Here is a 12,458-nt window from a genome sequence, read left to right as displayed (position 1 = left end):
GTCTTTTGGTTCTTTGATGTTAAACAGGATGTGAACTGAGACAGCTCATCATCCAGAGGACAACACCAAATAGATGGTGGATCTCTGCCAGGTCTCCAAAGTAGAGGAGTGTCTAGTGCACCACCTTAGAGAAAAGCCCTCGGATACGTCCTTCAGATGGGCAGGTTCATCTGGGAATAACAGGCTGCCCTTTTCTGTAGCCCTCCTTTAAAAAAAGTACTGTGCTCATATACAAGATCCATGAAAAACAAGGTTATGGAGAGTGGGTTGATCTGATGCATTCTCATTTTACTGAAGGCCGTTTATGTTGCAAACACTCCCTTCAAAGTGGGTTAAGGCCTTTGCAGGGTGGAATCTTGGCAGCTCGCAACAAGACATCGTTGCTAACATTTCTATCTTATTATTATTATTATTATAACATTTCTATGCCGCCCCTTGCCGAAACCTCGGGGCGGCTTACAACATGATAAAATACATTGAAATACCTTCATGCACCCCTCCTTCTGTGCCCCCCCCCCCAAATCTCTGGCAGTTTCTGATCGCTCTGGGCTGATAACTGGCAAGTTAGTTGCTCGAGCAGATGGCTTTTATTTATTTATTTTGGAAGAAGAGTGCCGGGGATGGGTGAAAGGCAATGAAATAAGTCATTTTGGCTCATTTCAGCACTGTAGCAAGAACAGGGGAAAACAGGGATGGGGCACAGTTGTATGGATGGCTGTGGTTTGTTGGCTGTGTTGGTTTTTTGCATTCCTTCAGAGGAGCTGATGAAAGAAAGACCAGGAAAAGGAAGAGGTGGGAGGTAAAGAAAAAGGGGAACAGATGGAGTGAGGAGGTTAAGACTGAGGTTCCAGACTGTCCTTCTGATCTTGTAGAAAGCCATCTCAGTGGTTTACTACAATTTCAAACAATAAAAAGCCCAGTAAAACACTGTACATGAAGGCTATATATTTTAATAGGCTATGGGCACATTCTTATCTATCTAGGTCTGATGGGGAAAACTGAGATTTCTTTTTTTCCCCTTGCTAAACATGCATAAGATTGCACCCTAAATTGAAAAGGCAAGCTAAAAAGAACTGTGCTGCACCAGATCATGGAGTCATCTGATGAGCACTGTGTTCACACTGTGTCTGAACAGCTGCCTGTGGGCGATCCATCAGGAGGTTGTGAGAAACAGCACCCTCCTGCTTGTATTCTCCAGCGAGCTGCCTCTGACATGGGATGCAGCATGTTGCCATCATGGCTAGAAGCCCCACATGGAGCACCATCCTCCACAAATGGCTCCATTCCCCATTTACAGCCATCCCCATTGATGCCGGCACTACCTACTGTGCAAGTCAACCTTCTCCTTCCGGACATGTTTGGACTGCAGCACCCAGAATTCCCAGTCAATGGCCCTGCTGGTGGGAATTCTGGGAGTTGCAGTTCAAATGCTGTTGAAGGCCATCGGGATGGTAAAGGCTGGTGCAAGTGAATTCCATACCTCAACTATGGAATGGGCTTCCACAAGAGGTGGCTGGAGCCCCATTGGTGAGGGTGTTCAAGGATAGGCTGGACATGCACATGGTAGGCATTTCATGAGTGGAGCCGGGGGCCAGACTAGCTGGCCCAGGAGGCGCCTTCTGACTCACTATTTCTATGTTTCCTTTAAGATGCCCTGATTCTCCCAACGGTCAGCTTCATAGGATGACCTTGGGATGTGGTATGATAAGATTGGGAGGGAAAATGTCACCTCTTTGCAGCATTTCTAAAGGCCAAGACAATGGGTTGTAGCATTTGAGACAGCGCTTGCTGCAATGTGAGGGCAACACAGTAAAAGATCTGACAACTTGCCTAAACCTGGGCACACCTTAAGATCTGTGGGAGAAGCCCTGCTCTGGGAACCCTCTCTAAAAGAGGCAGAAGGGTCATCAACTCAGAGTAGGGCCTTCTCTGCCGTGGCGCCGAGACTCTGGAATGTACTTCCCAGAGAGGTTTGCCTGGTGCCAAGCCTATACTCTTTTTGGTGCCAGGTCAAAACCTTTTTCTTTAAACATTTTAAAATTAAGAGTTTTTAACGTTTAGTCGCTCTTGCTTTGTTTTGTGATTTACTGTTTGTTGTTTTGTTTTAAATATTGTTTTGTTTTTCATTCACTTATTGGAAATTGTTGTCTTTTAAATTGCCCTTTTAAAGCATTGTAAGCCGTCCTGAGATTTTTATATGATAGGACAGCATATAAAAGCTTTTAAATAAATATAAAAATAAACAAACCTGGAGTCCTGCATTGAACAGGTGAACGAGCTTTCATGTATGATATCTGCAGGTAAAGGTGTTCTGTGAAGAGCCTTTCCTGCAGATCTTAAAACCCAGACATGTTTCAGGTGAGACAGGTTGCCCCTTAGCCATTTACTGCTAGAGGAGGTTTGTATCATACTATTGCCTGGCTTAATCTGCAGAATTTTACAACATCCTGCCTCCAGATATGGTAACTTTTACTCACAGTCCTTTTATAGAATCATAGAACAGTAGAGTTGGAAGGGCCCTAGAAGGCTGTCAATGGAAGACTCCAGGTTCAAGCCGCTCTGGCAGATGGCTGTCTTGCTGCATCTGGAATGCCTCCAGGGTGGGAGATGCCTCAACCTCCCTCTGCCACTGGTTCTATTGTCATATTCCTCCAACAGCCAGGAAGTTTTCCCTGATGTTCAGCCAGAATCTGACTGAATGCTTCTTACAATTCCTTCTGTCTTTGCCCGCAATGCAGAAAAGCTTGTAAGGAGTAAAAGATGAAGTGGTGTTTCATTGTTAGTATATATTGTGTCTCCACAAACCTTTCGTTTCCCCCGAGCTTTTGGAAACCCCCCTTTTGTTTCATGCTTGTGCTATTTTGACTCCACTGCAGCTGTAATTCACCCCCAGAGTTCACAATTAGTGGGGTAGTTCATGTCACGTTGATTCAGCTAAAATTGAACGTAACAGCAACTGTTTGCTAACTTTTCTCCAAGCTAAATGAGCAGCAAAGGTGACAGTCAGAAATACTGCCACCTATGTTTGGACAGTAAAGCTCTCAGGACGGTTTGAAACCTTAGTAGCAGTTGGTGGAGGAAAAGAATCATAGATCTAGACAATTCCTAAGAACTGTCACTGTGTTAAAATTTTCTATTCAACTTATTAGCATAGGCATTAACCAATACACATGTCATTGTTTTTGAAGAACAGATTGCATCCTTCATGTCAATTCTACGTGTGCCCCATGTGGGCTAGAAACTTGATGTTTGCTTGTCTGTTCATTTGTTTTTAAATATGGGGCATGCTTTCTGGTCATTCAGCCCCATCCCAGATATTCCATGTCAGAAGCCAAATTTGCTGCCTCATCACAAGAAAGCTTTAAATCCATCTCTCTGTCAATCAATACACTTCCTCCTCTTCCACCCTCGATGCCCGTCTTTCCTTGAGATTTTTCCTAGCTTTTCTCTCTGGGCTCCCATTGTTCAGTGTGTGGCTCAGCAGTGCCTTCAGCCATTAAGAGCTTTCCTTGGCAAAGGCAACACGCAGTTGCTGAGATCAGGACTTTGCCCTGTCAGGATGCAGCATCTGCCAAGTGCTTTTTTTCCGATTTTGCCCGTCTTTTCAGAGGCAGTTCAGCTGGCAGGCGGCACACACGGCACTTTGTCTGGGGCTGTCGGAGGAGCAGCTGGCTTCCTGGGCCTCTCCTTGAGGGTTGCCAGATCTCCCCGTTCTCTCCTGATTAAGAGGCCTTTGCTTTGCAATCAGCTGGCTATATTGCTTCCCATATTCATTTTGTACACCAATACCTTCTGAATAGGGATTACAGCAGGAACGAGGTGAAGGGATGTGTTAGGCCTGACTTTCATGAGCTACGCTACTTAACCAAGCATCCATCTGGGCCCCTCAGTAATCTTAAAAAGAAAACCATGCCAGCTGCGCTCACTGGAAACATTGACTGCCGTGTTGTTTCAAAAGAGAACTGGGGAGGTAAGGAAGGTGGTACTTTCATTGGGACAAAACGCAATTTACTGCCTCCAATCTGAAGGACGGAGCATGTAAGCACGAGGGAAACAAGAGGAAGCGATCCAAAATGAATGATCAAATATAAAAAGGCTCTCCAAGATATTTTGGCAAGCAGACTGAAACAAGGCCTTTGCGAAGAAATCTTGCGGCTGTTCTGTGGTTTCCCTCAGGACCTGAAATCATCAGGCTGCTTTCTCCCGCAGTGCTGTGTTTCTTAACCTTTGCAACATTTTCATTTCCCTTGACAGTAATTAGTACTGCTATGATGTGATGTGTGGATGTCACTTTTCTGCTATATCATGTCAAATCCACTCAGATAATCTGCTTTCAAGAGGCTATCCTGTTGCTTCATTTGTGTTTATGTTCTCTTTTCTGGTGGGTCCATATGGGTCAGCCTTTGAGACGTGACCTTGTTGAGACACAGAGGTTACTCAGAAATTCGGTATCAGAACGGTCAACCTTTAGGGGAAACTGTGGCCCAACAGTTTGCATTGTACTACAACTCCCATCTTCCCTGACAATTGGACATTCTGGCTGGAGTCCAGCAAAATTTGGAGATCTATCAGTTAAAGAAGGACTTCCTACAATTGGAGTTTACTTCACTTTTGCTCTCTGCTTGCCAAAGAGTGAAACCTGTCAATTTTCTCCAAGACAATTCTAAGTAGCTACTGAAATTTATATTGTTTTGAATGGAGGGATCTGCTATTCTTTGTGGGTTTGTCCCATCTTTTGGTGCATCTTGAAACTTGGATGACCCATGCATTACATGTGTCCTCTTTTACAGAGATTGTCTTACTTCTGAAAAGCTTCTAGAGGACCATTTTCTATTTAAAGGGGGATTGGAAGGCAAGACTGTTAAGGTTCAACAGTGAACTTTCCTAGTATCCAGCATCCAGGAGAGTTCCTTGGAGATGTGTCAGTGACTTACATTCAGACACAACTGATTTTAGGAACAGCACCGAAATTAATTCCTAGCTGCCCTTCCCACTTATATTCCATAGATAAGCTCTGCTTCTGCTGTGAGAAATCAAGCAGTTTCTCCTTCAAGAAAGGACATTAACTTGTGGCTTATTGACCGTCTCTGAAATGGGGAGAGAAGAGACCTCTGTAAAATGATGAAATGTCAAAGGAAACAGTGCCTTGGCATGACAATGATCATAAGGAGAAGCCCTGCTACCAAGGGACATGTGTTAGGTTAGGGTTCTTGACTGAAATCTATTTTTATTTATTTCTTTATTAAAAACTTGTATACTGTCTGACTGCTACTGTCTCGGGATGGTCTTACAACAAAAACAGAGTGAAAAATGAAGCACGACATTCAACAATAAAACCATACATTAAAACCTAATCAACTTTTAAAGTAATGGGTAAATAAAAAGGTTTTAAAAGAATACAAAGTCGGTGCCAGGTGAACCTCTCTGGGGAGCAGGTTCCAGAGCTGGGGTGCCACCACAGAGAAGACCCTCCTCCAGGTAGCCACCCTCTTAATCTCCTTCAGGGAGGGCTCCTGAAGAAGGACCTCTGCACCAGATCTTAAAGGGTGGGAAGGTGCATAGGGATCTGTGATCCACACACATTTTCCATCATTGTTATCCAATAAGCTATAAGTTAGCTTTCACACAAATGGGTTTAGTATTTCCTGATTATCCTTGAATCTAAATTCAGGCAACACAGAAGTCATTTGAAGGCCTATCCAAGTCCATTCTGAAGACAGAGACATCTGAAGTTGTCTTACATTGAGTCAGATACTTGATCCACCCAACATATGCTCCACAAGAAACAAAAGAATTGTTATAAGGACCATAAGAAGTCATAAGAGCAATTGGTCAACAGTTAGCACCTGAACAACATATAAAACAAGTAGACACACAGGTAACCTGGTCAGTTTTCCATACAAGGGTAAGATGTAATGCATTTACATTTAAAGTATAATAACTGTTTCTAAATCTGCATATAAAACAAATAGCAGGTATGAAGAATATACAAATAAAGCTCAACTTTTGACTTCTTTTTCTGGTTATTCACATGCTGCTTTTTGGTCTGACAAAACTGACCACCTGCATGATGCCTGTCACTGCCTAAAGTCTGTGACTGTTCCTCTATTCTGTCTTAATATTATGTCCACAAGGACTTCAAGTATCTGGTCATCCTGTTCCTCTTCCCCCATCCCTAACCTACTTTTGAACCATCTCACAGAATGATGATGAGTTCACATTGGATTGGTCAAACAGAGGTGTTGCCCGACCGTAGCTTTTGGAGCTTTTCACAAGGAGTAGCTCAACCTTTTTAAGGTGGGCTAAGGATGAGTCACCCCTGCCCCAGATGCACTGCTCTGATTTCACTATAGGAATACTTAATGGGGCTCTGATGGGGCTTTATCTCTTCCACTGAGGGCAAGTGGAATCTACATCAAATGGGCTTGGGAACTCCAGCCTTCTTATTTTCTAATTGTAGTTGCAGTTTTAGATGGTTGTCAGGTTGATTCAAACTCAGAGCCTGAAGGTTCCATGCAGCTTGAGGGAGATATAGTGGCACTTTTCAAATAGTGGAAATGTCACATAAAGGAGGGCCAGGATCTCTTCCCAATCATCCCAAGTGCAGGATCCTAGAATAATGGGCTTGTTATAGAAAACTAGATCCCATCTGGACGCAGGGAAATCTTCCTGACTAGAGCAGTTTGGCAATAGAATCAATTTCCTAGGGAAACTATGGATTCTCCCAGGCTGTAGGCACCATCTGCTTAACCTGGAGTCCTGCACTGAGCAAGGAGTTGGACTCAACGGCCTCATAGGCCCTTCCAACTCTACTGTATTATGATTCTATGCTTCTAATCCCAGCTAAGTTATTGTGCTACTGAAGGTGACTATTTGTGCTTCCAGTGTTGTGATATTAGTCTTTTGGTCATCAAAAGGGTGTGGAGAATCTGTCTCTGTTTACATTGTGTTAAGTATTTAGAGATTGCTTCAAAAGAACAGGCATGTCTTTATATTTGATTAAATATAAAATGTGTAAACATTTACAAACTTTCCATCACAAGGTTTCTCTGTATTGCCACTTCCAGAAAAGAAGCGGCCATTGGGCAGTTTGAAGATTGGTGAGACCCACAAAGTAGACACTCTTGACTCAAGGTAAATAGCAGAGAGGTCTGTCTCAGAAAAAAAAAAGGATTTGGGGTATGATATATGGCTGCAGAGATAGAACAATGATGGACTAATTTCATTTAACTGGATTTAGTGGAGTTGAAAAGCCAAATTGCCCATGTAGACCTCCCTCGCAACCACTGAGTTCTTGACCCTAACCCACATCCAAAACTTTATTCAATGGTGAACGGACTTGTTCTCTCAACAATAGAATTAACTACACTGTCTTGGGTTCTTCTGCCAACACAGCATTTGAGTTTGTCTACCTCATAAAACACTTAAGAAAGATAATTAGTGTTTCAATTAAATGCCCTATCATTATTCTAAAACACTCGTGCAAAAATTATCATTCCTTCCTGTGCGTCATAATTGCTCTATTATATGTCTTTAGAAGCATCAACCATCTGAGGTAAAGTGGAATCTATATAAAATAATCTCAATAACCCCTACCTTCCTATTTTCTAATTGTCGTTGCTACTCTGGGACTTGCCTTTCATTTCTTTTTCATTCTGTTAACCTGAATAACTGCTCCAGCTCTTTGAACTAGGGCTTCAGCTGCCAATGCTTGCTCCAAGTTTGCTGGAAACTTAGCAACAGAAATGTCTATCATCCATTGCATTGCTTCCTAAGGTCCAGTGTGAATGACTGTGAATCAATTGCAAGGCAGAGATTCCCAATTCCCAATTCCAAGAGAGATATAGCATTACTGGTTTTTCTGGAATGGTTCAGTCCAAAGGTTTCCAGGAGTGATGCTGTGACAGGTCAGGTCCGGAAATGAGATGAAAGATGATGATCGCTTTGCTGGTGAAAATCTCCACGGGCAACTCAGCACGCTCAGAAACTCCCCTATTTTTATTCATTTTATTCAGGTTGAACATAACTTGGAAAGCATTGCACATCAAGCTCTCGTGACTTATTTCAGGTGCCCAGATGAATGGTAATACCTAGCAGGTGCAAGGTAACCCACAATACCTGTTTAAGCTCAATTGGTGGTACCTGGGATAAAGGGGCACTCATCCAGCCTGCATGCTTTGGACAGGGAGGAGAAGAGGCAGGAGTTGAACTATGATGCGTCACAGGATTTGGCCTCTTCCTTCTTTCTCCCAGCCCAGCCTCTGAAAACCTTGTTTGCCTCTTTTCCGAGGTTGATCTTACAACCTTGAAGAAGCAGCTGGTGCACTGGGAATCTGAAACATTTTATTATTATTATTATTATTATTATTATTATTATTATTATTATTATTATTAAGAGACTGCCTATATAGTGCTATAGACTGTGGAGGACTTAGGATGGCTCTGTTAGTTTTTGAATATCAGAGAAACTGCCTTGGACTGCAAACCCCATCTCCTTTCCGTTTTCTTCTTCTGCCGGGCTACTGCAAAGGGATTATACAGAAACAGCGCTGTTTGTCTAACTTCCTGTGCCTGCATTTGTCTGTCCATTTTGCTCAAGGAGTCATCCCCTTCCCTCTCCAATCTAGGTTACCACTTTCACCTCAACTTTCTTAATTACGATTATTTTTCAAGGTAAATGTTTTTACCGTCCATCTATGTGTGCTACTGAACTGCCAGACAGGTTTGTGATAAATTGAGCCTGAGAAAAAAAGGGGAGGCATTTTACGTTCTGCTTGTGGAGAGCAAAAAGGGTCTGTATTAAGATTCGCTCCACCTAGGAAAAATACGCCAGGGTTAAACATGTAATAAATAAATAAATGCAGCTCTAGAAAGCACTTTTCTCCCTACGATTTTCTTACTGTCTTTTGTCCACCTACTTCCCACTCTTTGTACTGTTTTCCATTTCCCACTTTCACAGTTTGCCTTCATGCTAAAAATAGGTGTCATAACTGTGAATATAATTGCATCCATTCCACAACACCACAATTTCAAAGTGTGGTGCATGTAATTTTTTTCCAAATTGCTCACTTTTTATTGATAGTTTCCTAGGGCAGTTTGCTTCTGAAATGCACATTCCTCCCATATAATATACTGGTTCCTGGCTTGCGTTTCTTTTGTACCTTCATGCCAAGTGCTAACTTTGCTAAATGTGGGGAAACTGGCAAGAAATTGCCCTAGCAAAAGTTGTTGTATGAACATTTGTGTAAGGCTGCAAGGCAAAAAACATGTGGGGTTTTCAACTTGAAATGGAAGGATAGATCTGTGGAAAACCACCTCCAGAGAATGGAGGTTCAACATCATCCCCATACAGTATTTCTGATATTCAGAGCTGAGAGCCACTGCTCTTGTGACTAATACAGTGCTTTAAAGATGCAAGAGGGAGATATTAGCAGCTATGGGAAAACCCAAAGTTTACAAAAGTATGAAAAAAAAAACTTGTAGGAAATTTTGCTTTATTGGAAGTGGTGGGCAGATGACTGAAAAAACTGCTAATCCAGCTCCTTTAAGACAATATAGTATATCTTATTATGAAATTAAGTAGTTAAAAAAGTTAAGCATGGTGTAGTTAAACGTAGTAATCATATTAAAGGAGAAATGCAGAAACAAGATCACAATGAATTCTGGATAACTTACATAAACACAATCAGGAAAAAAAAGGAGAAATGAGTTAAAACATGAGTCTTCTGGGACAAAGATTTATTTGAGTAATGAACAGGTATGAAACTATAGTATTCCACATCATAAGTGTACTTTTTGCTTATCATTTAATGAACATAAATGCTATGTAAAGTATGTATATCAAAAAGACTGATGCAAACCTAGATTCAAAATTATAAACCTGATTTTAAATATGGCCATATCTGCTCAAAGGTAAGATTCAGAATTCATTATATCTAGCCTGCTTTTTTGTATGTTCTATTTTTCATAAATGTTTCATAACTATTTATTTATGTACTACATTTTTATATCACCCTGTAACTGAGACTATCTGGGTCCTTCACAACAATTTAAGACAATAAAATATGGTATAAAATACTACATAAAAATGTAAATAGTTAAGGCTACAGTATATAATAAAAGAGAAAATTAGAGTAAAACTTAGCAGCAGTACCATGTTTTAAAATATAATACAGAATTTAGAACAGACTGGAACTAAAATTCCTGGTTGAAAATGAACTATTAAGATTATTAAGCTAGTTAGGGCTAACTTATGCTATGCTATGCCAGTTGCAAAGTCGCCTTGGACCCATTGCAACCCCATGAGCAACATTCCTCCAGTCCTTCCTGTCCTCCACCATCCCCCAGAGTCCACTTAAGCTCACACCAACTGCTTCAGTGACTCCATCCAGCCACCTCATCCTCTGCTGCCCACGTCTTCTTTTGCCATCTATTGTTCCCAGCATTGGGCTCTTCTCCAGGGAGTCCTTCCTTCTCATTAGGTGGCCAAAGTATTTGAGTTTCCTCTTCAGGATCTGGCCTTCTAAGGAGCAATCAGGATTGATCTCCCCTAGGACTGACTGTCTGATCGCCTTGTGGTCCAAGGGACTCGCAGGAGTCTCCTCCAGCACTACAATACAAAGGCCTCAATTCTTAGATGCTCAGCCTTCCTTATGGTCCAAATTTCACAGCCATACATTGCAACTGGGGAGACCATAGCCTTAACTATATGCATGTTTGTTGGCAGGGTGATCTCTGCTTTTTAGTATGCTGTCTAGATTTGCCATAGATTTCCTCCCAAGGAGCAAGCATCTTTTAATTTCTTGGCGCAGTCACTGTCTGCAGTGATCTTGGAGCCCAGAAAAATAAAATCTGTCACTATCTCCATTTCTTCCCCTTCTATTTGCCAGGAAGTGATAGAACCAGATGCCATGATCTTAGTTTTCTTAATGTTGAGTTTCAAGCCAACTTGTGTGCTCTCCTCTTTCACCCGCATCAAGAGGCTCTTTAGTTCCTCTTCACTTTCTGTCTTTAGAGTGATATCATCTGCATAACTGAGGTTGCTGATATTTCTCCCAGCAATCTTAAGTCCAACTTGTGGTTCAACTAGCCCCTCCTTTTGCATGATGTGCTCTGCATAGAAGTTAAATAGGCAGGGCGACAGTATGCAGCCTTGTACTCCTTTCTCAATTGTGAACCAATCAGTGGTTCCATGTCCAGTTCTCACTGTTGCCTCTTGACCCACATACAGGTTTCTCAAAAGACCAATTAGATGGTCTGGTACTCTCATCTCATAAAGAATTTGTCACAATTTGTTATTATCCACACAATCAAAGGCTTTTGCATAGTCAATGAAGCAGAAGTAGATGTTTTTTCTGGAACTCCCTAGCTTTCTCCATGATTCAGCGTATGTTGGCAATTTGATCTCTAGTTCCTCTCCCTCTTTGAAATCTTGCCTGTACTTCTGGTAGTTCTCGGTCCACATACTGCTGGAGCCTAGCTTGTAGGATTTTGAGCATAACTTATTATTTATTTATTTATTTATTTATTTATTAAAACATTTCTATGCCGCCCCTTGCCGTAGCCTCGGGGTGGCTCACAACATAATAAAATACACAATAAATTAAAACAATAACAATTAAAATATATACATTGGAATAAAATAAGCCACCCTGGCCAAATAAAATTCAATGATATTAACATTTAAAATGCTGCTTAAATAAAAAGGTCTTCGCCTAACTTTGCTAGCATGTGAAATAAGTGCAATGGCATGGTAGTTTGAACATTCTTCGGCACTGCCCTTCTTTGGAATTGGAATGTAAACTGACCTTTTTCAATCCTGTGGCCACTGTTGAGTTTTCCAAATTTGCTGGCATATTGAGTGTAGCACTTTTCCTGCATCCTCTGTTAGGATTCTGAATAGCTCAGCTGGAATACTGTAGCTTCCACTGGCTTTGTTGTTGCTCAGACTTCCTAAGTCCCATTTGACTTCACATTCCAGGATGTCTGGCTCAAGGTCAGTGACCACCCCATCGTAGTTCTCAGGGACGTTAAGCTCTTTCTTGCATAGTTTCTTTTTGTAATCTTGCCACCTCTTCTTCATCTCTTCTGCCTCTGTTAGGTCCCTGCCATTTTGGTCCTTTATCATGCCCATCTTTGCATGAAATGTTCCCTTCATATCTCCAATTTTCTTGAAGAGATCTCTAGTCTTTCCTATTCTATTGTTTTCTTCTATTTCTTTGCAATGTTCATTTAAGAAGGCATTCTTATCTCTTCTAGCTATTCTCTGGAATCTGCATTCAGTTGGGTGTATCTCTTTTCCCTTGCCTTTCACTTCCCTTCTTTCCTCAGCTATTTGTCAAGCTTCCTCAGACAGCCATTTTTCTTTCTTGTATTTCTTTTTCTTTGGGATGGTTTCAGTTGTTACCTCTTGTACAATGTTGCAAACCTCTGCCCATAGTTCCTCAGACACTCTGTCT

Source organism: Varanus komodoensis, unplaced genomic scaffold (genome assembly GCF_004798865.1).
Source record: "Varanus komodoensis strain SLA01 unplaced genomic scaffold, ASM479886v1 scaffold75, whole genome shotgun sequence".
Classification (NCBI taxonomy): domain Eukaryota; kingdom Metazoa; phylum Chordata; class Lepidosauria; order Squamata; family Varanidae; genus Varanus; species Varanus komodoensis.
The sequence above is the reverse complement of the archived record's forward strand: the minus strand, read 5'-3'. Positions refer to the sequence as shown.